This window comes from Acinonyx jubatus, chromosome D3 (assembly GCF_027475565.1).
Source record: "Acinonyx jubatus isolate Ajub_Pintada_27869175 chromosome D3, VMU_Ajub_asm_v1.0, whole genome shotgun sequence".
NCBI lineage: Eukaryota > Metazoa > Chordata > Mammalia > Carnivora > Felidae > Acinonyx > Acinonyx jubatus.
The window spans coordinates 33979053-34006755 of NC_069392.1; the positions used below are offsets into that span (position 1 = coordinate 33979053).

At 38.2% G+C, this 27703-nt stretch overlaps 1 protein-coding gene across 3 annotated transcripts in view; it reads right to left on the reverse strand.

Moving 5' to 3' along the window:
* TWSG1 (twisted gastrulation BMP signaling modulator 1) overlaps positions 1–27703 on the reverse strand; it is a 73124-nt gene that overhangs the window by 39270 nt on the left and 6151 nt on the right. The gene's annotated exons all lie outside the window — the stretch shown is intronic.

Genomic DNA, 27703 nt, shown 5'->3' on the forward strand with positions numbered 1-27703 from the left:
GTCTCCTTCTCTTCCTGCCCCCCACCCCCTCAAAACAAATAAATAAACATTTGAAAAAAAGAATTTTTTTAAGTTTATTTACTTGTTTAGAGAGACAGAGTGTGAATGGGGGAGGGGCAGAGAGAAAGGGAGACACAGACTCCGAAGCAGGTTCCAGGCTCTGAGCTGTCAGCACAGAGCCCCACGCAGCTCCAACTCACCAACACTGAGATCATGACCTGAGCCTGAGCCAAAGTCTGACGCTTAACTGAGCCACCCAGGCGCCCCAAAAAATTCTTTAAAATATTTTAAGTATTTTTTTAAACTATAAAAGACTGAAAAATATATACTAGAGTAGAAGGAAAAACACCCAAGTTTCACCCACTTTGGCAAATTCCTACACATTTCTAGCAAAATAACGATTGTATGCTCTGCTGATCTAAAAAAATAAGCATTTCCCTCTCGTAAAAATCCGTCAACATAATTTAATAACTGCATAACAGTATATTCAAAATTCAGAAATAGACCTTAAATCCCGATCCCTTCCACATCTTGTTCACTTTTTTTTTTAATTTAAAATGTGTTGTTTTTAAATGCCTGCCAGGGGGTGCACTGGGGCTGCTCTGCCGCCTGTAGCACCTCCAGAGCCATGCGGCCGCTTGGCCTGGGCCTGGCTTGTCAGACCCAGACACCTTGAATGACCCCACGTGTGGGTTGAGGAGGTTGAGAAGGTCCAGGTCTTGCTGTAAACAATGCTCCTAGGAGCCAGTGCACAGGCAGGTGCAGACGCAGATGTATGTGGTTGGGTACCGCCTCTCCGGGGGTCCCAGTTTCTTATTCTTTATCAAAAGCTTAATCACTATCTTCTATTCTTCTATTATTTTAAAGTCTCTGGTACTTAAGTGGAAAATATGGTTGATTTTTGAGATGTGGAATTTTTCTGTTTGGACTGGGTGTTTATATATTTTACTAACCTTACTTGACCAAACTTGAGTACCACTCAGTTGAATGGAACATGTGATCACAGCCTAACACAAAGTTCACAGAAGTTCAAAATAAAGACTGATTCAGTGCTTCCACTTGTTTACTGCTACTACCTACCCTAAAGTTCCTAAGCAGGTTTTATGTAACACTAACAGGCACTGTGCTAATAATCATTTTATATGCATTATCTCAACTCTCGTAAAGCCCCTTTCAAGGCAGTTATTATCCTCATTTTTTAAATAAGAGTATAAAATTTGTATATCGTTTCCTTAGTAAGAAGCTGAGATTTGACCCCAGTTTTGGTTATTGCTTTTTAGACATTGCAATGAGAAATACAAAGCTTATTTCTTATTAATTTAGCATTTCAATAATTATAGTTATTACTTTCTTAGAATGAACCCATAATTAAACTTAGATAATCCTTTAGGTTGTTTAATCAAAGGCATTATTATATCTTTCACTCTCTACCCGAATACAATTAGAAGTGCTATTGCCCAAGTTTAATCATTGTTTGTAAAGGTAAAGTAAGTATCACTGGCTAAGAGTTGCAAAACCAGTGAGTTGGAATTTAATACTTAATTCTTTTGTTGCTTCAGCTCGTTAATGACCATATCATCTGCTTGCCTACTCTGCAAGTCTTGGAGAAAGTGTGGATGTTGCTCATGGCACAGATGAGAAGGCTGAGAAGGAATAGGTTAGCAATTCATCTGAATTCCCACCACGGGACACTGACATCAGGTCTTCTGACCAGGCTGTTCTACTGGCACTGCTCTTCCATGCTAGAGTGAGAGTAACATGGGATAAGACCTCTTTTCTCTGCGTGAAGTACTGTGCTAGATGCTAAGTATAGTAATCACATTGTTCAATAAATTTATGATAGAAAAAAATCAAAACTTTATACTAAAGGGGAAACAGAGATGTATACATTTGGGCTATCCTATATTGACCAGCATGAGTGTTCAGCCAGAATTTGGTAAGCTGCTTGAAAACTTTATATGAAATGAAAATCTGGCAGGATGAAAAGTTTTGGGAAAGAGTCTAATAATTTAAAATGTATTTTATTACCTTTGTATTAGAAAAATCTTGGATATCTCAGGGAATTTCAAATCTTTGAATGCCAGAATTCAGAGATTTTTACACAATTATTCAAGTAAGAGTCAATCAAGTCTACTGTCTATACCCTAAAGGTTTTGGTGAGATCTTAAACTCTGTGCAAAATAAACAGGGAGAGAGGGTAGAATTCGTCTAAGACTAGACTTGAAGAGTTAAGTTCATAATTTTATGAACTTCCAAATTTCCAGGCCAGCAGTGAAAGCTAATAACTTGAGGAAGAATCTTGTTTATATTCTGGTGTTGTTACTGATAAATATTTCCATTCTCTAACTGTTGCCAAGATCTAGAAATCTATTAGCACTGTTCTTAAAACAGGGAAACATCATCACTGAAAAGAACATGACAGGCAGAGACAGGAAATGACCTGGATTTACAGGATCTAGATTTAAGTCCTAACCCACAAACTGTAGCGTGTAATAGTGAGTCTTAGTTTTTCAGTCATAAAAAGGGGATGAGATGGTGGATTTTCCCTTACAGGCTTTGGCATCCAAGTGAGATCTAAGGGTTTGGTGACCCAGCAGTCCTGCTCCTAGGTATTTGCTCAAGAGAAATTAAAACATACGACCACACACAGGCCTATAAGTGAAAGTAAATATCTTAGGAAGTTCTAGCCACAGCAATTAGAGAAGAAGAAATAGAAATAGAAGGCATTCAAATTGGTAAGGAAGAAGTAAAATTTTCACTCTTTACAGATGGCATGCTACTATACGTAGAAAACCCTAAAGACTCCACCAAAAACCTGCTACAACTGATAAATTCAGAAGATGGAAGGATACAAAATCAATATACAGAAATCTGTTACATTTTGATACACTAATAATGAAGTATAAGAAAGAGAAATTAAGAAAATCATTCCATTTATAAATGCACCAAAAAGAATAAAATACCTAGGAATAAACTTAACCAAGGAGGTGAAAGACCTATACTCTGAAAACTATAAAACAATGATGAAAGATATTGAAGATGAGACAAACAAATGGAAAAATATCCCATGCTTATGGATTGGGAGAAGAAATATTGTTAAAGTATCCATACTACCCAAGCAATCTACAAATTTCATGCAATCCCTATCAAAATATCAACAGTATTTTTCACAGAACCAGAACAAATAATCTTAAAATTTGTATGGAACCACAAAAGACCCCAAATAGCCAAAGCAATCTTGAAAAAGAACAAAACTGGAGGTATCACAATCCCAGATTTCACGATACACTACAAAGCTGTAGTAATCAAAACAGTATGTTACTGGCACAAAAACAGACGCATAGATCAATAGAACAGAACAGAGAGCCAGAAATAAGCCCATAATTATTTAGTCAATTAATTTTTGACAAAGAAAGCAAGAATATACACTGGGAAAAAAACAATTCCTTCAATAAATGGTGCTGGGAAAACTGGACAGCTACATGCAAAAGAATGAAAGTAGACCACTTTCTTACACCATATACAAAAATAAGCTCAAAATGGATGAAAGACTTGAATGCAAAACCTAAAACTGTAAAACTCTTAGAAGAGAACATAGGTAGTAATTTCTCTGATATTGGCCAAAGCAACATTTTTCTAGATATGCCCCCTGAAGCAAGGGAAACAAAAGCAAAACAAACTACCGAGAGTATATCAAAACAAAAAGCTTCTTCTGCACAGCAAAGGAAATCATCAACAAAACAAAAAGGCAACATAGTGAATGGGAGAAGTTTTTTACAAATGACATATGTGATAAAGGGTTAATATCCAAAATATATAAAGAACTTACACAACTCAACACCAACAGAGAAATGCAAATCAAAGCCACAATGGGATATCACTTCATACTTGTCAGAATGGCTAAAATCAAAAACACAAGAAACAACACGTGTTGGCAAAGATGTGGAGAAAAAGGAACCCTTTTGCCTGTTTGGTGGAAATGCAAACTGGTACAGCCACTGTGGAAAACATTATGGAGGTTACCAAAAAAAAACCCTACAAGTAGAATTACTGCATGATTCAATAATTTCACTACTGGTTATTTACCCAAAGATTACAAAAACACTAATTTGAAAAGATATATGTACCCACTATGTTTACTGCAGCATTTAAAAAAAATTTTTTGTAACATTTACTTTTTTTATTATTATTATTTTTTAATGTTTTATTCATTTTTGAGACAGAGAGAGACAGAGCATGAACGGGGGAGGGTTAGAGAGAGAGGGAGACAAAGAATCTGAAACAGGCTCCAGGCTCCGAGCTGTCAGCATAGAGACCAACGCGGGGCTCGAACTCACAAACCGCGAGATCATGACCTGAGCCGAAGTCAGTCGCTCAACCGACTGAGCCACCCAGGTGCCCCTAACATTTACTTATTTTTAAGAGACAGAGTGTGAGTAGGGGAAGGGCAGAGAGACAGGGAGACACAGAATCTGAAGCAGGCTCCAGGCTCCAAGCTTTCAGCACAGGACCTGACGCAGGGCTTGAACCCATGAACAATAAGATGAACCCATGAGCCGAAGTCAGACACTTAACTGAGCCACCCAGGCACCCCAATGCAGCATTATTTACAATAGTCAAGATATGGAAGCAACCCAGGTGTTCACTGATACATGAATTAATAAAGAAGATGCAGTACACACACACACACACACACACACACACACACACACACACACACACAGTGGAATATTACTCAGGAATAAAAATGAATGAAATCTTGCCATTTGCAACAACATGGATGGTTCTAGAGGATATAATGCTAAGTGAAATACGTTAGTCAGAGAAAGACAAATACCATATGATTTCACTCCTACGTGGAATTTAGGAAACAAAACAAATGAACAAAGAAAAAAAGAGACAAATCAAAAAACAGACTCAACTATAGAGAACAAACTGATGGTTACCAGAGGGGAGGCAGGTGGGAGGGAATGTGTGATTTAGGTGAAGGGAATTAAGAGTACACTTACCATGATGAGCACTGAGTAATGTGTAGAATTGTTGAATTACTATATTGTACACCTGAAACTAACACTGTATGTTAACTCTACTGGAATTAAAATTAAAAAATAAAAATAAAAAAATACCCCCCAGCAACATACAAAGCTAATTAAGTAAATGCATAACACTTAAGCATCAGTAATCAACAAAGCTTTTTATAAAATATTTTAATGTTTATTTATTTTTGAGAGAAAGAGAGAGAGCATGAGTGAGGGAGGGGCAGAGAGAGAGGGACACACAGAAACCGAAGCAGGCTCCAGGCTCTAGCTGTCAGCACAGAGCCGATGCAGGGCTCGAACTCATGAATCACAAGATCATTACCTGAGCCAAAGTAGGATGCTTAACTGACTTAGCCACCCAAGCGCCCCAGTAATAACAAAACATTGAATGGTACCTATGCTGATAGTACTTTTACAAACTTTACTTAGAACAAATGGCTATTTAAACACAAACACATAAAATAAAACATCCTCAAAAATTAATCTTTATGCAAAAGCATAATTATTATTAGGTTACAATAAATCTGTTTTGATATATTAGCACTATTTAAGGAGGACATCAGACAAACTTTCAAACTTGGCACAGCAGCATCTAATCTGAATCTTATTATCATGGTGCTCTTTATAATTTTGATTGGTACACCTTTCCCTGAAAATAATATAAACTTAAGTGAAACACTACTGAAAACAGAATTCATTCTTTTAGAGGCTAAATAAACCAGCAAACAAGTTCATGTATATACCTAAATATATCTAACGGCACCCATTTCTTATATAAACATGGTCACAAAATTTTAATCCTACTTACTTTAAAAGTGCCCCAATGAACATCTTTAAAATAATCCAGATGGGGTGAAATGAGGCTGGACTGGCTACATGTGGATCACTGTTGAAGCTGATTAATAAGCAAACTGGGTACGGGGGTATTTTACTATACTCCCTGTTTTGTGCATATTTGAAAATTTCCAAGGGTCTCAATGAAATCCTCATCTTTGTTTTAATATAATAATTCAACAGGTGAAAAAGCCCATGAAAATAAGTTTTAGTTTACTTTTGCAGCTACTCTAACTGCATTCAACATTTGAAGGGAGAGAATGACTTATTCTTCACTTAAATTACATCAGGCCTAAGTCATTACTTTTGGACATTAACTTCAAAGATTTCCATAAAGTGTTAACTGAAGCAAAACAGTACAACCCAGCAATAGCACTACTAGGAATTTATCCAAAGGATACAGGAGTGCTGATTCATAGGGGCACATGTACCCAATGTTTATAGCAGCACTCTCAACAATAGGCAAATTATGGAAAGAGCCCAAATGTCCATCAACTGATGAATGGATAAAGAAGATGTGGTTTATATACACAACGGACTACTATTTGGCAAAGAGAAAGAATGAAATCTTGCCATTTGCCACAATGTGGATGGAACTGGAGAGTATTATGCTAAGTGAAATAAGTCCGAGAAAGACAAATATCGGATGTTTTCACTCAAATGTGGAATTTGAGAAACTTAACAGAAGTCAATGGGGGAAGGGAAGGGAAAAAATAGTTTCAAACAGAGAGGGAGGCAAACCATAAGAGGCTCTTAAATACAGAGAACAAACTGAGGATTGAAGAGGGGGTCGGGGGATGGGAAAATGGGTGATGGGCATTGAGGAGGGCACTTGTTGGGATGAGCACTGGCTGTTGTATGTAAGCAATGAATCATGGGAATCTACTCCTGACGCCAAGAGCATGCTGTATACACTGCACGTAAGCTAACTTGACAGTAACAGTACAAAATGATTTGCAACCATAACTTTTAAGAGCAGTGAAGCAGAATGAAGAGGAAAAAACACTGTAGTAAAATAAGGTAATGTCTTTTTGAGGAAAGAAGAAACACTGTATATTATAAACCAAAATATTACTAGTATAGTAACAAATCAAGATAAGTATAGCAAGAGACTAATGTGGAATTTAGCACTGAATAAAAAAACAAGGAAGAGAAAGAGAATTTTTTACTTTACTGCGATTAAGAAGACCTGAAGTTACCTGAAGTACTTATACATATGTGTGTGTGTATACATACATATGCATATGTACATGTAAATTTACATATTTTTAAAAATAGGCTTCACACCCAGCACAGAGCTTGAATTCATGACCCTGAGATCAAGACCTGACCTGAGATCAAGAGTCAGACACTTAGGGGCGCCTGGGTGGCGCGGTCGGTTAAGCGTCCGACTTCAGCCAGGTCACGATCTCGCGGTCCGTGACTTCGAGCCCCGCGTCAGGCTCTGGGCTGATGGCTCAGAGCCTGGAGCCTGTTTCCGATTCTGTGTCTCCCTCTCTCTCTGCCCCTCCCCCGTTCATGCTCTGTCTCTCTCTGTCCCAAAAAGAAATAAACGTTGAAAAAAAAAAATTAAAAAAAAAAAAAAAAAGAGTCAGACACTTAACTGACTGAGCCAGCCAGGTGCCTCTGAACTACTTATATTTTTAACTTAAGACAAAATACACTTGTAGAAACTAGATTAATAAAAAGTTATTTAGGGGCACCTGGGTGGCTTAGTAGGTTAAGAGTCTGACTTCAGCTCAAGTCATGATCTCACGGTTTGTGGGTTCCAGCCCCGCATCAGGCTCTGTGCTGACAGCTCAGAGCCTGGAGCCTTCTGTGGATTCTGTGTCTTCCTCTCTCTCTGCCCCTCCCCAACTCGTACTCTGTCTCTCTCTGTCTTTCAAAAATAAATTAAAAATGCTAAAAATTTTTTTAAAAAATAAAAAGTTATTTAGAAATTATAACTTAGTTCAGAAAATCTAAGATTTGACAATTAAATTAATTTTTAGAATAAAAAGCTGATTGTTGACTTAATACAAGAAAGTGCAAAATATTCAGATAACCAATAAAGTGTTAAAGTAATGGATCAATAATCTCTGAACATAAGTTTGAATATTTTTATGAAATATAATGTTTATATCATCCCCAATATGACCATAAATATTAGCCAAAGAAGCAATCACATGTCAAAAGGGGTTTTTCTGTTCATAGTACAAAATAGGTCTTGAGATTTCTGGGGTAGAAGCATACTATGAATACAAATTTTAAATCTTCTTTTCACAGAAGAAGAAAAACTAGTAGAGATCTTGTTAAAAACAAAATCTTATATGACCACTTTTCCCCCTGAAATAGTACAGCTAAACCACTCATTATATGAGCAAGGAAATGCTCACCACGATGACAATTTTACTTTCTTGACGTTTAAAGTTAGATTTCTTTCCTGCCAGAAGCAAAAAATAAATATTTATAGAGGGACCACCCTTCTGCATAGCAACTTGTAGGAGTGGCAGAAATGACCACGCTGCCTTGCAACCATGCTGGTAAAAAATATTTACATGACCATGAACTTCCAGGGAAAGTGTTTTATACTTGGTCATTTCATGAGTTGCAGAAGGCTCAAACATAAACAAATGTTGTGACTTATCCTGATCATTTCAACACTACAGAGGACGTTCAAACCAAACCAAAACAACAAAAAGAGAATCTAAATTCCCTCGACAAGGGAAGTAATATCTTTCTTTGAACTTCTATAGCATTGCCTTTCTCAGAGTACTTATTTCCCACCTTCATTTCTGTACCTGCTGTTCTTCCATAGTTTAAGGAGAAAAGTTATCTAACGTTGCCATCTAAAATGTCAACATGCAGACTTTCAATGATAACTTAGCATGTGCAATGGAACGCAAAATCCCAGTAATTCTTAACCTTTCTAGGACCATCAACCACTTTGAGAACCTCCTGACAGGTATGGACATTTTTCCCAAGAAACTGTACACATACAATTTTGAATATAATTTTGGGTATTGCCTGAAGCCTTTAAGGGATCCAATGACCCCAGTTAGCAATTCTTGGTACGTGAAACACCAGTAGCAAATCTGTTCTTCAACTTAAGACAACAGAAATAAAAGAGGACATTAAAATTGAAGTTCATGTTTCTATCAGGCGAGTCATGTTACCCCCCTCCCCCCCCCACACACACATAAAAGAGCAAAAGGAAATGAATACCCACCCATCACAACCACAGCAAGAAAACTGGCCAATCAAAACTAACTAACTAACTAACTAACTAACTAACTAACTAACTAACTAACTATCTCTCCAGGAAAATGATCAGCTTTAGAGCAGAGAACACATTCCAGCACCAAGGGCTTCCCTGCCCCTGAAGTGATACCTTCCAGTCTGTGTATGTCAGCCCTGCCTATGCTATCTCCCAACCAGGCTTTTTTTTTGCCTCATTCTTAACTATAATAGAAAGCTAAGGAACACCATACATTTGAGGAAAGCCTGCCACATGAAAGAGATATAAACTAAAAGAAAAAACAGTCTTAGAGGAAAAAAGAAATCTAGGTAACAAAATGGAGAGGGAGGTGAGAAACATACACACTTCCACCTCTGCCAACAAAACTTGTAATAAGTATCCTCAGAGATATCTGAGAAAATACTGCATTCAAAAGCAAGTAAAAGTGTTAATATAAAAAACTGACAAGTTGAAAATAGGACATTCTTGGAATTTAAGAGTTATTACTAAAATTAAAAAATTCAATTAAAAGAGTTCAAAGGTAAAGTCAAGGAAATCTCACAGAATGCAGAATAGGAAGGTGAGAACAGATTTAAGATCTACAACAGTATATATATATATATATATATATATATATATATATATATATATATAATGTAATTCTTATTAAATATATATTTTTACCCCCCTTTTTCTCTTTCTTTCTTTCTTTCTTTCTTTCTTTCTTTCTTTCTTTCTTTCTTTTTCTTTTTTTCTTTCTTCCTTTCTCTGTTATGTTTGTTTAATCAGGCATTTTTACTCTATTCTTTTTATACCTTTTCTAAATCTCCTTCTTTTTATTTTCCTTTCTCTTCCTCTGGATTAAGCCTTATAGTTTCTTTGATTCTCTGCTTGGTTTTTTTTTCCAGGGTTACTTCAATGAACAAATCAAAGCACACCTCGTGGAAGGTCGAAACAATCCACCACTAGCAGCAAGTAGAAACTTTACAGAGGACCGACCAGTGGGATTGAGCAGTCAAATACACAACAGCAGATTGCACGCAACACACTCCAAAAACATTTCCTGAAGTGGCAGGCCCTGGACAGTGTATGATCCCTTTTTAATATAGTAGTTTTTGCAGGTACAGGACACATAACAAGCTATTAAACCACATAAAAGACAGAAACCTACCCAAACTGACAAAACTGAAGAATTCTCCTCAAAAGAAATTCCAGGAAGAAACGACAGCCAGAGAATTGCTCAAAATAAACAACATATCTGAACAAGAATTTAGAGTAACAGTCATAAGACTAATAGCTGGGCTTGAAGAAAGCATAGGTGACAGCAGAGAATCTATTGCTGCAGGGATTAAAGACCTAAGAAATAGTCACAAAGAATTAAGAAGTACTATAAATGAGATGCAACACACACTAGATACAGTGACAGCAAGGATGGAAGAAGCAGAGGAGCAAATAGGTGAAATAGAAAATAAAATTATGGAAAATGATGAAGCTGAAAAGAAGAGGGAAAGGAAATTACTAGAACATGAGGGGAGATTTAGAGAGCTAAGTGATTCAATGTAATGAAATAATATCTGTATCATAGGAGTTCCAGAAGAAGAAGAAAGAGAGAAAGGGGCAGGAGGTGTATTTGAACAAATTACAGCTGAGAACTTCTCTAATCTGGGGAAGGAAACAGGCATCTGAGTCCAAGTGGCACTGAGAACTCCCTTCAAAATCAACAAAAACAGGTCAACACCACGACATATCATAGTGAACCTGGCATAATACAAAGATAAAGAGAGAATTCTGAAAGCATCTAGGGACAAATGGGCCTTAACCTACAAGGGTAAACACATAAGGGTTGTAGCAGACTTGTCCAGTGAAACTTGGCAGGCCAGAAGGGAGGGGCAGGAAATATTCAATGTGCTGAATAGGAAAATTATGCAGCCAAGAATCCTTTATCCAGCAAGGCCATCATCCAGAACAGAAGAGATAAAGGCTTTCCCAGGCAAATAAAAACTAAAGGAGTTCATGACCACTAAACCAGCCCTGTAAGAAAACCTACAGGGGACTCTGTGAGTAGAAAACAACAAAGGACCAGAGACATCACTACAAACACAAAACTTACAGATAACACAATGACACTAAATCCATATCTTTCAAAAATCACTCTGAATGTAAATGGACTATATGCCCCAATCAAAAGACATAGGGTATCAGAATGGATGAAAAAACGAGATCCATCTATTTGCTGCCTACAAGAGGCCCATTTTAGACCTGAGGACACCTGCAGATTGAAAGTGAGGATGTGGAGAAGCTTCTATCATGCTACAGGATGTCAAAAGAAAGCCAGAGTAGCCATACTTTATCAGACAAACAAGATTTTAAAACACAGACTATAACAAGAGATGAAGAAGGGCATCATATCATAATTAAGGAGTCTATCCATCAAGAAGAGCTAACAATTGTAAATGTTTATGTCCCTAACAAGAAAGCACCCAAATATATAAGTCAATTAATCAGAAACATAAATAAATGTATAGATAATAACACCATGATTATAGGGGACTTGAATACTCCACTTACAACAATGTATAGATCATCTAGGCAGGAAATCAATAAGGAAATAACAGCTCTGCATGACACATTGGACCAGATGGATTTAACAGATATATTCAGAATTTTTCATCCAAAAGCAGCAGAATACACATTCTTCTTTTTTTTAATTAAAAAAAATTTTTTTTCAATGTTTATTTATTTTTGAGAGTCAGAGAGAGACAGACCATGAGTAGGGAAGGGGCAGAGAGAGAGGGAGACACAGAATTCAAAGCAGGCTCCAGGCTCTGAGCTGTCAGCACAGAGCCCGACACGGGGCTCAAACCCACGAACCATGAGATCATGACCTGGGCCGAAGTCGGACACCCAACCGACTGAACTCAGTTGGACTGAGCCACCCAGGCGCTCCAGAATACACATTCTTCTTGAATACACACAGAACATTCTCCAAAATAGATCACATACTGGGTCACAAGACAGCCCTCAAAAAGGATTGAGATCACACCATGCATATTTTCAGATCACAGCACTGTGAAACTTGAAATCAACCACAAGAAAAAATTTGGAAAGCCCCCAGATACATGGAGGTTAAAGAACATCCTACTAAAGAATGAATGGGTCAACCAGGAAATTAAAGAAGAAATCAAAAAACATATGGAAGCAAATGAAAATAAAAACATGACAGTCTAAACCCTTTGGGATGCAGCAAAGACAGTCCTAGGAGGAAAATACTTTGCAGTCCAGGCCTATCTCAAGAAGCAAAAGAGGTCCCAAATATACAACCTAACCTCACACCTAAAGGAACTAGAAACAGAGCAGCAAACAAACCCCAAAGCCAACAGAAGAAGAGAAATAATAAAGATTAGAACAGAAATAAACAATATAGAATCAAAAAACAAAAACAAAAAACAAAAAAAAACCCCAATAGAACAGATCAATGAATCTAAGAAGTGGGTTTTTGAAACAACGAACAAAATTGATAAACCCCTAGTCAGATTTCTCAAAAAGAGAGGACCCAAATAGATAAAATAGAAATACAAACAATTGGGGCACCTGGGTGGCTCAGTCGGTTAAGCGTCCGACTTCAGCTCAGGTCACGATCTCGCGGTCTGCGAGTTCGAGCCCCGCGTCGGGCTCTGGGCTGATGGCTCAGAGCCTGGAGCCTGCTTCCGATTCTGTGTCTCCCTCTCTCTCTGCCCCTCCCCCGTTCATGCTGTGTCTCTCTCTGTCTCAAAAATAAATAAAACGTTAAAAAAAAAAAGAAATACAAACAATTATTAGAGAATACCATGAAAAATTACATACCATCTGGACAATCTGGAAGAAATGGACAACTTTCTAGACACTTACACACTACCAAAACTCAAACAGAAGAAATAGAAAATCTGAACAGACCCATAACCAATGAAGAAATTGAATCAGTTATCAACAATCTCCCAAGAAATAAGAATCTTGAGCCAGATGGCTTCCCAGGGGGATTCTACCAGACATTTAGAGCAGAGTTAATATCTATTCTTCTCAAGCTGTTCCAAAGAAATAGAAATGGAAGGAAAGCTTGCAGATTCATTCTATGAATCCAGCATTATCTTGATTACCAAACCAGATGATGACCCCACTAAAAAAAGAGAATTACAGGCCAATATGTCTGATGAACATGGATGTGAAAATTCTCAACAAGATACTAGCAAATAGAATTCAACAGTATATTAAAAGAATCATTTGCCATGATCAAGTGGGATTAATTCCTGGGCTGTAAGGCTGGTTCAATATTTGCAAATAAATCAACATGATACATCACATTAATAGAAAAGAGGATAAGAACCATATGATCCTGTCAATAGATGCAGCAAAAGCATTTGACAAAATACAGCATCCTTTGTTAATAAAAACCCTCAAGAAAGTTGGGCTAGAAGGTACATACCTTAACATCATAAAAGCCATATATGAAAGGCCCACAGCTAATATCCTCAATGGGGAAAAACTGAGAGCTTTCCCCTTGAGAACAGGAACATGACAGGGATGTCCACTCTCGCCACTGTTGTTTAACATAATGTTGGAAGTCCTAGCTTCAGCAATCAGACAATAAAACAAAATAAAACGTATCCAAATTGGCAAAGAAGAAGTCGAACTTTCATTCTTCTCAGATGACATAATAGTCTACATGGAAAACCTGAAAGACTCCACCAAAGTACTGCTAGATCAGACACATGAATTCAGCAAAGTCGCAGGATATAAAATCAATATACAGAGATCGGTTGAATTTCTATACACCAATAATGAAGCAACAAAAAGAGATCAAGGAATCAATCCCATTTACAATTGCACCAAGAACCATAAAATACCTAAGAATAAAACTAACCAAAGAGGCAAAATATTTGTATGCTGAACACTATAGAAAGCTTATGAAAGAAACTGAAGAAGACACAAAGAAATGGAAAAACATTCTATGCTCATGGATTGGAAGAACAAATATTGTTAAAATGTCAATACTACCCAAAGCAATTTACACATTCAATGCAATCCCAATCAAAACAGCACCACCTTTCTTCACAGAGCTATAACAATCCTAAAATTTGTATAGAACCACAAAAGACTCCAAATAGCCAAAGCAATGTTGAAAAAGAAAACCAAAGCTTGAGGCATCACAATCCTGGACTTCAGCCTGTATTACAAAGCTGCAATCATCAAGACAGTATGGTATTGGCACAAAGACAGACACATAGACTATTGGAACAGAATAGAGAACCCAGAAATGGGCCCACAGATATATGGCCAACTAATCTTAGACAAAGCAGGAAAGAGTATCCAGTGGGAAAAAGTCTCTTTAGCAAATGTTTCTGGGAGAACTGGACAGCAACATGCAGAAGAATGAACCTGGGCCATTTTCTTCCACCGTGCTCAAAAATAAACCCCAAATGGATGAAAGATCTAAATGTGAGACAGGAAACAATCAAAATCCTAGAGGAGAAAACAGGCAGCAACCTCTTTGACCTCGGCCACAGCAACTTCTTACGTGACATGTCTCCAAAGGCAGGGGAAATAAAGGCAAAAATGACCTCATCATGATAAAAAGCTTCTGCACAGCAAAGGAAACAATCAACAAAACTAAAAGGCAACTGACAGAATGGGAGAAGATATTTGCAAATGACATATCAGATAAAGGGTTAATGTCCAAAATCTATAAAGAACTTAACAACTCTTGAAAAATAATGCAGTGAAGAAATGGGCAGAAGACATGAATAGACACTTTTCCAAAGAAGACATTCAGACGACTACCAGACACATGAAAAAATACTCAACATCACTCATCATCAAGGAAATACAAATCAAAACTACAATGATAGCACCTCACACCGATCAGAGTGGCTAAAATTAACAATTCAGGGAACAACAGATGTTGGGGAGAATGTGGAGAAAGGGGAACCCTCTTGCACTGTTTTTGGGAATGCAAACTTGTACAGCCACTCTGGAAAAGTGTAGAGGTTCCTCAAAATATTAAAAATAGAATTACTCTATGACCCAGCAATACTAGGAATTTATCCAAAGGATACAGGAGTGCTTTTTGAAGGGGCACATGTATCCCAATATTTATAGCAGTGCTATCAATAATAGCCAAATATGGAAATAGCCCAAATGTCCATCAACTGATGAATGGATAAAGAAGCTGTTGTATACATACACAATGGAATACTACTCAGCAATAAAAAAGAATGAAATCTTGCCATTTGCAACCATGTGGATGGAACTGGAGGGTATTCTTCTAAGCAAAATATGTCAGTCAGAGAAAGACAGATATCTATCACATGATTTCATTCATATGTGGAATTTGAGAAACTTAACCGAAGATGATAGGGGAAGGGAAGGAAAAAATAAGAAACAGAGAGGGAGGCAAACCATAAGAGACTCTTAAAACAGAGAACTGAGGTTTAATGGGGTCAGGGGTTGGGGGGTGAGGAAAATGTGTAATAAGCAATGAGGAGGGCACTTGATGGGATGAGCAATGGGTGTTGTATGTAAGTGATGACTCACAGGAATCTACTCCTAAAACAAGACTACAATGTATGTTAGCTAACTTGACAATAAAAAAAAGAAAGAAAGAAAGAAAGAAAGAAAGAAAGAAAGAAAGAAAGAAAGAAAGAGAAAATGAGACACCAATATACTCCTTTCAGAATGGCTAAAATTTAAAACATTGACAATGTCAAATGTTGACAAGGATATAGAACCACTTTGGAAGATAGTTTGGCAGTCCCCCTCCCTTTTTTTAAACATTTAATTATTTTGAGAGAGAGAGAGAGAGAGAGAGAGCAGGAGAGGTGCAAAGAGAGAGAGGGAAAGAGAGAATCCCAAGCAGGCTCCACACTGTCAGCACAGAGCCCAACCCAGGGCTTGATCTCAGGAACCATGAGATTGTGACCTGAGACAAAATCAAGAGTCAGATGCTTAACCAACTGAGCCAGTCAGGTGCTCCATTGGCAGTTTCTTAGAAAAGTAAACACACTCTTAGAATATGATGTAACAATTGTGTTTCTTGGTATTTACCATGAGCTGAGAATTTATGGCCACACAAAAATCTGCACATGGATATTTGCAGCAGCTTTATTCTTAATTGACAAAACTTGGAAGCAGTGGACAAACTATGATATATCTATAAAATGCAATCTAAATCAGCAATAAAATGAAATTAGCTATCAAGCCACAAAAAGACATGGAAAAGCCCCAAATGTACATTGCTAAGTGAAAGAAAGCTGTCTGGAATGGCTATATACTGTATAATTCCAACCATATGACAAATTGGAAAGAGCAAACTATAGAGACAGTAAAAGAGATTACTGGTTGCCAAAGTCTAGGAAGGGGTCTCGGGGAGAGGTAGGAAGGATCAGGTGGGAAGCACAGGAGCTCTTTAGGACAATGAAACTATTCTGGGCCATACTGTAATCTCAGATATATGACATTATTTATTTGTCAAAACTCATAGAACTATACAACACAGAGAGTGAACCCTGATGGACTTCAGTTAATAATAGCGTGTCGCTACTGGTTCATCACTTATAACAGATGTACCAACTAATGCAAGATGTTAATAATTGGGGAAAGAGTGGGTGTGTCTATGGGAAAAGAGTATGCTGGATCTTTCTGCACTTCCTGCTCAATTTTTTTGTAAATCTACAACTACTCTAAAAAGTAAAGGCTATTATTAAAACAAAAAAATCCAAGGCTGGCTTTATTGCAGAAATTGACAAACTGATTTTAAAATTCATATGGTAGGTGTGCCTGGGTGGCTCAGTTGGTTAAGCATCTGACTTTGGCTCGGGTCATGATCTGCGGTTTGTGGATTCGGGTCAAGAGTTGGGCTCTGTGCTGAAAGCTCAGAGCCTGGAGCCTGTTCCAGATTCTGTGTTCCCTCTCTCTCCACCTCTCCCCCACTCGTGCTCTGTCTCAAAAATAAACATTAAAAAATTTATTTTATTTTATTTTATTTTATTTTAATTTAATTTAATTTTATTTTATTTTCTGTTCATTTAATTTTTTTTTCAATATATGAAGTCTATTGTCAAATTGGTTTCCATACAACACCCAGTGCTCATCCCAAAAGGTGCCCTCCTCAATACCCATAAAAATTTTTTTTTAATTCATAGGGTAATACCAGGGACCAAAAATAGTCAAAACAATCTTTGAATAGAACAAAATTGTGTGTGGGGGAGGGGGGCACCTGGTTGGCTCATTCAGTTAAGCATTGGACTCTTAGTTTTGGCTCAGGTCATGATCTCATGGTACATGAGATGGAGCCCCAATTTGGGCTCTGTGCTAAAAGCTTCCTGATTTCAAAATATATCACAATGCTACAGTAATCAAGAGAACATAAGATAAACATATAAATAAATGGGATAGAAGTGAAATTTCAGAAATAAACTCTTATCCTTTGGTCAATTACTTTCAACAAACGTGCCAAGAAAATTCCACAGGGAAGAAACAGTATTCTCAACAAATGGTGCTGGAACAGAATAAAGTTGAATGCACAAAAATCAACTCAAAATAAATCACAGACCTAAATATAAGGGCTAAAACTATAAAATCTCAGAGGAAAATATACAAGTAGGTCATTGTGACTATTAGATCATTGTTACAAGTAGATCATTAGACTGTATCAAAACTTAAAGTTTCTGTATTGCAAATGATATCATCGGGAAGGTAAAAAGACAACCCATAGAATGAGAGAAATTACTTGCAACTCAGTTTTCTGATAAGTGATTTGTAGTCATAATATATAAAGAACTCTCATAACTCAACAATGAAAAAACAAATAAGCCAATTTAAAAAATGGGCATAGGTTCACTGGAATCCTCATACACTGGTGGTGGAAATGTATGCAGTCACTTTGGAAAATATTTCGGCAGTTCCTCAAAATGTTAAACACAGAAAATATGACCCAGAAATTCCACTCCTAGCTATACACCCAAAAGAAATGAAAATATATAGCCACATTAAAAACTTGTACATGAATACTCACGGCAGCATTATTCACCATAGCCAAAAAGTGAAAACAATTAAAATATTCATCAACTGATGAATGGATTAATTAAATACGGTATATCTATCTATACAGTAGAATACTATTCGACCATAAAATAATGAAGTACTGATAGTTATTATAACATGTGTGAGTCATGAGAGAAGTACGCTCAATAAAAGAAGCTAGACATAAAAGATAACATATTATATAATTCCATTCATATTAAATGTCCTGAACAGGCATACAGAAAGATGGAAAGTAGAACAGTGGTTGCCTAGGGGTAGGGAGGAAGGAATGGGGAGTGACTGCTAATGAGTATGAGGTTTCTTTCTAGGGTGATCAAAATGTTCTAAAGGTAGATTGTGGTGATGATTGCATAACTCAATGAATGCACTAAAAACCAGTGAATCACATATTTAAATTGGTGAAATCTATAGTATTAGAATTATATCTCAATAAAGCTGTTTTTAAAAACTAGGACTTAGAGCATCTATCTTAAATTTACAGTATCCAGAGTTGTAGAAAAAAAGGGAGAATATTGTTTAAAAATAATAATAAAAGGGAATATTCCAGTCTCAAGCTCAAAACAAAACCCCTGTTCCCTAAAAAAAATTCATAAGGTGTCCATCACTATGCCCACACAAAAAGACCCACACCAAGGATAAGGAGATGAAAGCAAACATTTCCAGAGAGAAGAAACAAACAGACTAACAAAGGCACCTACGGAGAATAAAAACCAGACTGGTAACAGACTTCTTACTACCATTATAGAATGCCAGTAGCATAAAGACAGTTAGGAAATGTCTTTGAAGTTACTAGTGAAAATAAAGTAACACAGAATTCTATATTCAGACAAATCATCAATCAGGTATAAATAAGACGAGAGAATAAATGTATTTTTTAAAAAAATTATTTATTTATTTTGAGAAAGCATGGGTGGAGAGGAGAGAGAGGAGAGAATCCAAATCAGGCTCCATGATGCCAGAGCAGAGCCTGATACGGGGCTCGAACCCACAAAGCTGTGAGATCATGACCTGAGCTGAAAGTGAGTCAGATGTTTAACCACCTGAGCCACCAGGCACCCCGAGAACAAATGCATTTTTTTTTTGAGAGAGAGACTATGAGTGGGGGAGGGACAGAGAGAGAGAGGGAGACACAGAATCCAAAGCAGGGTTCAGGCTGTCAGCGCAGAGCCCGATGTGGGGTTCAAACTCATGAGACGTGAGATCATGACCTGAGCTGAAGTGGGATGTGCAACTGACTGAGCCACCCAGGCGCCCTGAGAACAAATGCATTTTTAAGAGATGTAGCACCCAGAACATTACCTCCCAATATTGCCTTTGTTAGAAGACACTCGAAGACACGTTACAACAAAATGAGAGTAAATTAAGAAAGCACAAGACACGAAATCAAAGAAATAGTGGAACCAGCTTAGGAAAGTAACAATGGGGATGCACTATAGGACAGCTTGAATCAGACCTGGAGAGCCATCAGTTAAGTCTGGAAACAATAACACTGAAGGCTCCCTTGGGAGGAGGACAGACTAAGAATTTAAAACAACATAAGGTATTAATGACTAATGATGCAAATCAAGAAAGACAATTAGAAATTCAAGAACAATAAAGTCATTCAAGAAAAGAAATGTCGGGGCACCTGGATGGTTAAGCATCTAACTCTTGATTTTGGCTGAGGTCATGATCTCATGGTTCATGAGTTCAAGCCCCTTGTAGGGCTCTACACCGACAATGTGGAGCCTACTTGGGATTCTCTCTTTCTGTCCTTCCCCTGCTCATGCACACACACTCTTTTTCTCTCTAAATAGATAGATAGATAGATAGATAGATAGATAGATAGATAGATAGATAAATTTAATGTTTTATTTATTTTTGAGAGAGAGACAGAGTGCAAGCAGAGAAGGGGCAGAGAGAAGGAGACAGAATCTGAAGCAGGCTTCAGAGAACAGAGGCTCAAACCCACAAACCATGAGATCATGACCTGAGCAGAAGACAGATACTTAACCGACTGAGCCAGTTGGTTAAGTTCCAACTTCCGCTCAGTCTGTTAACTGTCCAACTTCGGCTCAGGTCATGATCTCAAGGTTGGTAGAATCAAGCCCCATGTAGGGATCTGAGCTGACAGCACAGAGTGTGCTTGGGATTCTCTCTCTCCCTGTCTCCCTCTGCCCCTCCGCCCACTCAGGCACACACATGCACGTGGTCTCTGTCTCTAAATAAATAAATAAATAAATAAATAAATAAGCATTAAAAAAAAAAAGTGAAAATGGAAACTACCACTTGGAAGATTAAAAGTGGTTCAAACTGAATAACAAAATGGAGAGTAAAAAGGATTACTCGAGGATTGTTTTTCATCATGTATCCTTCTAACAATGTGACTTTTTAAAAAGGGACCTTTAGGAACTACACAAACAGTCAGAAAGCAATTAACAAAATGGCAATAAGTACATATTTATCAATAATTACTTTAAAAGCTCCAATCGAGGGGTGCCTGGGTGGCCTAGTTAGTTAAGCATCCAATTCTTGATTTCGGATCAGGGCATGATCTCATGGTTCGTGAGTTTGAGCCCAGCATGGGGCTCTCTGCTGTCAGTGCAGAGCCTGCTTCAGATCCTCTGTCCCCCTCCTCTCTGCCCCTCCCCTGCTCACATGTGTGCTCTCTCTCCTTCTTTCAAAAATAAAAAATAAAAACATTTTGTAAAAAGCTCCAATCAAAAGACAAAGGGTGACTGAATGGACAAAAAAATAAGACCCATCTACATGCTGCTCATAAGAGACTCACATCAGACCTAAACATACATAAAGACTGAAAGGGAAGGGGTGGAAACATCCACCATGCACATGAAAATGAAAAAAAAAGCTGGAGCAGCAATACTTATATCAGACAAAACAGACTTTTAAAACAAAGACTGTAGGGGCGCCTGGGTGGCGCAGTCGGTTAAGCGTCCGACTTCAGCCAGGTCATGATCTCCCGGTCCGGGAGTTCGAGCCCCGCGTCAGGCTCCGGGAGTTCGAGCCCCGCGTCAGGCTCCGGGAGTTCGAGCCCCGCGTCAGGCTCCGGGTGTTCGAGCCCCGCGTCAGGCTCCGGGAGTTCGAGCCCCGCGTCAGGCTCCGGGAGTTCGAGCCCCGCGTCAGGCTCCGGGAGTTCGAGCCCCGCGTCAGGCTCCGGGAGTTCGAGCCCCGCGTCAGGCTCCGGGTGTTCGAGCCCCGCGTCAGGCTCCGGGAGTTCGAGCCCCGCGTCAGGCTCCGGGAGTTCGAGCCCCGTGTCAGGCTCTGGGCTGATGGCTCAGAGCCTGGAGGCTGTTTCCGATTCTGTGTCTCCCTCTCTCTCTGCCCCTCCCCCGTTCATGCTCTGTCTCTCTCTGTCCCAAAAATAAATAAACGTTGAAAAAAAAATTTTTTTAAATAAATAAATAAAACAAAGACTGTAGCAAGAGACAAAGAAAGCACTACACAGTGACAATGGGATCAATCAAACAAGAAGATGTAACAATTGTAAATATTTATGCATGCCACATAGGAGCATTTAAATGCACAAGGCAAATATTAACAAACATAAAGGGAGAAACTGAGAGCAATACAACAACCACAGGGGACTTTAGCACCCCACTTACATCAGTGGGTAGCTCATTCAGACAGAAAACCAACAAGGAAGCAGCGACTGTGAACAACACATTAGACTAGAAGGACCTAACAGACACACAGAGGATATTCTATCCAAAAACAGCAAAATACACATTCTTTCCATGTACACATGGAACATTCTCCAGGACAGATCACATGTTAGACCACAAAACAAGTATCGGTAAATTTAAGAAGACTGAAATCATAGTAAACATCTTTTCCAACCACAATGAAAACTGGAAATCAATTACAAGAAATAATTCTGGAAAAACTGCAAACACACAGAAGCTAAACAAAATGCTACTAAACAACAGATGGGTCAACCATGAAATCAAAGAGGAAATCAAAAAATACATGAAGACAAATGGAAATGAAGACACAACAGTCCAAAACCTTTGGGATGCAGCAAAAGCAGTTCATAAAGGGAAGTTTATAGCAATATAGGTTTATCATAAGAATGAAAAAAATCCCAAATAAACAACCTAACCTTACAACTAAAGGAGGTAAAACAAACAAACAAACAAACAACAACAAACAAAGCCCAAAGCTAGTAGAAGGAAGGAATACTAAAGATTAGACCAGAAATAAATGAAATAGACACAAAAACACAATAGAAAACACCTATGAAACCAAGAAGTGATTCTTTGAAAAAATAAACAGAATAAATAAATATTTATCCAGACTCATCAAGGAAAAAAAGAGGGTGGGCTCAAATAAATAAAATCAGAAATGAAGGAGGATAAATCACCACACAGAAATACAAAGGATAACAGTATGAAAAGTTATATGCCAACAAATTGGACAACCTAAAAAGAAACAGATTAATTCCTAGAAACATACAATCCTCCAAAACTGAATCAGAAATAAATAGAAAATTTGAAGAGACCAATTACTAGTAAGGAAATTGAATTAGTAGTCAAAGAACTCCCAACAAACAAAAGTCCAGGACCGGAGAGCTTCACAGGTGAATTTTAACAAACATTTAAAGAAGAGTTAATACCTATTCTTCTCAAACTATTCCAAAAAATAAAAGGGGAAGCCAGCATTACCCTGATACCAAAACCAGATAAAGATACCCCCCAAAAAGAAAACTAAAGGCCAATATCTGTGGTGAACATAGATGTAAAATCCTGAACAAAATATTAGCAAACCAAATTCAACAATACATTAAAAAAATAGTTTACCACAATTAAGTGGGATTTATTCCAAGGATGCAAGGGTGGTTCACTATTTGCAAATCAATCAACAAGATACAGCATATCAACAAGAGGAAGGATAAAAACAATATGACTACCTCAGAAGATGCAGAAAAAACATTTGACAAAGTACATCCATGATGAAACCGTACAGAGTGGGTTTAGAGAGAAAATGTTTCAACACAAAAAGAGCCACATATCAAAATCCCGCAGCTAAAATCACATTTCAATGGTGACAAACTGAAAGCTTTTCCTCTAAGATCAGGAACAAGACAAGGATGTCCACTCTCACTACTTTTACTCAACATAGTACCGGAAGTCCTACCTGTGGCAATCAGACAAGAAAAAGAAATAATTGGCATCCAAATTGGTCAGGAAGAAGTAAAACTCACTCTTTGCAGATGGCATGACACTATATACAGAAAACCCTAAAGATTACACCAAAAAACTACTAGAACTGATAAATGAATTCTGTAAAGTTGAAGAATACAAACTTAACATACAGAAATCTATTGCATTTCTGTACAGTAATAATGAAGTAGAAGAAAAATAAGAAAACAATCCCATTTACAATTGCATTAAAAGAATAAAATAACTAGGAATAGATTTAATCAAGAAGGTGAGAAACCTATACTCTGAAAATTATCAGAAACTGATGAAAGAAACTGAAGATGACAGAAAGAAATGGAAAGACATTCCATGCTCCTGGATAGGAAGAACAAATATTGTTTAAATGTCTATACTACCCAAAGCAGTCTACACATTTAAAGCAATCCCTATCAAAATACCAACATCATTTTTCATTTTCTCGCTTTCAGAACTAGAATAATACTAAAATTTGTATTGAATCACAAAAGACCCCCAATAGCCAAAACAATCTTGAAAAAGAGAAGCAAAGGGTGAAGCATCACAATTCTGGACTTCAAGTAATATCACAAAGCTGTAGTGACCCAAACAATATGGTACGGGCACAAAAACAGACACATAGATCAATGAAACAGGGTAGAGAGCCCAGAAAGAAACCCACACCTATATGGTCAATTAATCTACAGCAAAGGAAGCAAGAATATACAATGGGGAAAAGGCAGTCTCTTCAATAAATGGCGCTGAGGAAACTCAACAGCTACATGTGAATGAAACTGGACCACTTTCTTACACCACACATAAAAGTAAACTCAAAATGGATGAAAGACCTAAATGTGAGACCTGAAACCATAAAACTCCTTAAAGAAAACATAGGCAATAATGTCTTGGACATCAGTCTTAGCAACATTTTTCTAGATACGTCTCCTGAGGCAGGGGAAACAAAAGCAAAAGCAAACTAGTGGGACTACACCAAAATAAAAAGTTTTTGCACAGCAAAAGAAAACACCAACAACAAAAAAGGCAACCTAGTGAATGGGAGAAGATATTTGCAAATAATATATCTGATAAGAGGTTAATACCCAAAATATATAAAGAACTCATACAACTCAACACCAAAAAACTCACAAATAATCCAATTAAAAATGGGAAGAGGACCTGAAGAGACATTTTTCCAAAGACATACAGATGGCCAACAGACACATGAGAAGATGTTTAAGGTCACTAATCATCAGGGAAATGCAAATCAAAACCACAATGAGATATCACTTCACACCAGTCAGAAAGGCTATCATCAAAAAGACAGTGAATAACAAGTGTTGGCACAGATGTGGAGTAAAAGGAACCCTCATGTACCATTGGTGGGAATGTAAGTTGGTGCAACCACTGTAGGAAACGGTAAGGACGTTACTCAAAAAGTTAAAAAATAGAAATACAGAGAACAAACTAACAGCTGTGGCAGGAGGTGGGGGGTGGGGGGTAGCTGTGGGTAGGAAAAATAGATAAAGGGGATTAAGAGGTACAAACTTCCAGGTATAAAATAAATAAATCACAGAGATGAAAAGTACTGTATAGGGAATACAGTCAATAATATTGTAATAACATTGTATGGTGACAGATGGTAATGACACTCATCATAGTGAGCACTGAGTAACATAAAGAATTGTCAAATCAGGGGCGCCTGGGTGGCGCAGTCGGTTAAGCGTCCGACTTCAGCCAGGTCACGATCTCCCGGTCCGGGAGTTCGAGCCCCGTGTCAGGCTCTGGGCTGATGGCTCGGAGCCTGGAGCCTATTTCCGATTCTGTGTCTCCCTCTCTCTCTGCCCCTCCCCCGTTCATGCTCTGTCTCTCTCTGTCCCAAAAATAAATAAACGTTGAAAAAAAAAATTAAAAAAAAAATTGTCAAATCAATATGTTGTACACTTGAAACTAATGCTACATTGTATGTCAATTAAACTTCCATTAAAGAAAGAGGGGAAAAGGCCTTCTTACTCTGATTTAAAAAAAAAAAGCAGGGGGGTGCTTGGGTGGCTCAGTCTGACTTCAGCTCAGGTCATGATCTCCCAGTTTCAAGAGTTAAGCCCCTTGTCGGACTCTTTGCTGACAGCTCAGAGCCTGGAGCCTGCTTCACGTTCTGTGTCTCCCTTTCTCTCTGCCCCTCCCCCACTCACGCTCTGTTTCTGTCTCTCTCAAAAATAAATAAAATAAAATAAAAATAAAAAACACTGGGACACCTGGTTGCATCTGACTCTTGATTTTGGCTCTGCGTTGGGTTCTGTGTTGATGGCATGGAGCCTGCTTGGGATTCTGTCTCTCCTTCTCTCTACCCTCCCCCTGATTGTTCGTTCTCTTTCAAAACAAAAATAAGTAAATAAACTTAAAAAAAAAAAAAAAGAACTAGAAGGAAACTTTGAGATCTCCCAGCCAGCCAATTTATTTTACACTTAATACGTAGCATATTGTATTTCCCAAAGATATCCATGCACTTTATGCCATCCACATGCTCTTCTTATGCTCCTCTATCAGAGGCAGGGCCTATGTTCCCTCCACTTAAACCTAGGTGGACTTATGACCATTGTGGGAATAGTAGGTAACCTCTCGGGTGAGGCCATGAAAGGCAAGAAGATTCCTCCGGCTCTCTTTCATGACACACATATCTTGGGAGCCCAGAGCCAACATGGAGGTGACTGGCTAGTCTTAAACCAGCACACTAGAGAGGTCATATAGAGACAGAACTGAGAAAGTGATTGAGAGTGAGGAAGAGAGAGAGAGAGAGAGGGACAGAGGGAGAATGAGCATGCTGAAGAATCTTTCTAGCCCCAGTGTTAGACTTATCAGTGAGCCTTCAGATTTGTGAGATGCAGCACAGCGACCGCCAGTCACATATAGCTACTTAAATATAAATTACTTAAAATTAAACAAAATTTCAAAATCTATTCTTCAATCACACGAGTTATATTTCAAGTGCTCAATAGCCACACATAGCGGCTAGCTTCTACTTCACTGGACAGGGCAGGTGTAGACTGTTTCTATCATTGGAGAAAGTTCTAGGGAATAATGCTGCTTCCAATAACTGCAGCCCCCAGCCCTTCAAGCTGCCCTAGTGCTGTGTGGTGCAGACATGAGCTATCCCACCAAGCCCTGCAAATTGCAAATTCGTGGCCAAAATCAATGTTGTTTTCAGGCACTGATTTTTGGGGTGGTGGTTTGTTACATACCCAGATAGTAAGTGGAACACAAGGAAAATAAAGCTGAAGATGTGAAATAATCTGCCGGAGTTTTGGAGTCCCGAAAATCAGTCAAATATTGGGACTAATCACATTTTACTTCAATGTCCAGTAAGTGCTGATGAATAAATGAACAAGAAAATCCCCGAGTCTTGAGCCTGCAATAGTTTTGTTTTTATTTATGTAAAAAAATGTGTAATTATTTCTGAGAGAGAGAGAAAGAGCGCATGCACATAAGGGGCAGCGGGAGGGGAAGACAGAGAATCCCAACCAGGCACGTGGAGCCCGATGCGGTGTTCGAAGTCACGAACGATGAGATCACGACCTAAGCTGAAATCAAGAGTTGGACACTTAACCGACTGAGCCACCCTGGTGCCTCAAGCCCACAATATCTTTAATTTCAAATATTTTGCCACTATGCACCAGAAGCATTGTCTCCACTACTCCAGAGAAAGATTTGACGATTCCTGGCTCTGAAGGAACAAGATCCTGAGAAACGTTAGCATCATGGAATCCATGGTAAAGAAAACAAGTCCTAGTTTCTTTCCAGTGAATTTACCAGACTCACCATTTAACAGGTGAAGCTCACTCAATTTTCCAGTTTTTACACTCATATAGTACTCTTTACTTTTTTAAGTTTTTTATATTACATATTTTTAATTTTTTTTAAATGTTTATTTATTTTTGAGAGAGACAGAGAGGGCATGAGCGGGGGAGGGGCAGAAAGAGGGAGACACAGAATCCGAAGCAGGCTCCAGGCTCTGAGCTGTCAGCACAGAGCCCGACGCGGGGTTCGGACCCACGAACCATGAGATCATGACCCGAGCTGAAGTCAGACGCTCAACCGATTGAGCCACCCAGGTGTCCCCATAGTACATATTTTGAATCTTAAAAGCAAAAGAAACAAACCAAAAACCTTTGATGGTGTTTATCAATATCAACCAAAAGCTATTTTTTTTTAATTGACTGATTGAGACAGAGGGTACAAGCGAGTGAGAGACAGAGAGAGAGAGAGAGAGAGAGAGAGAGAGAGAGAACCACAAGGGACAAAGAGAAAGAATCTCATAAGGGGCAAAGAGAGAAAAAGAGAGAAAGAGAGAGAGAGAGAGAGAGAGAGAGAGAGAGAGAGAGAGACGTGGG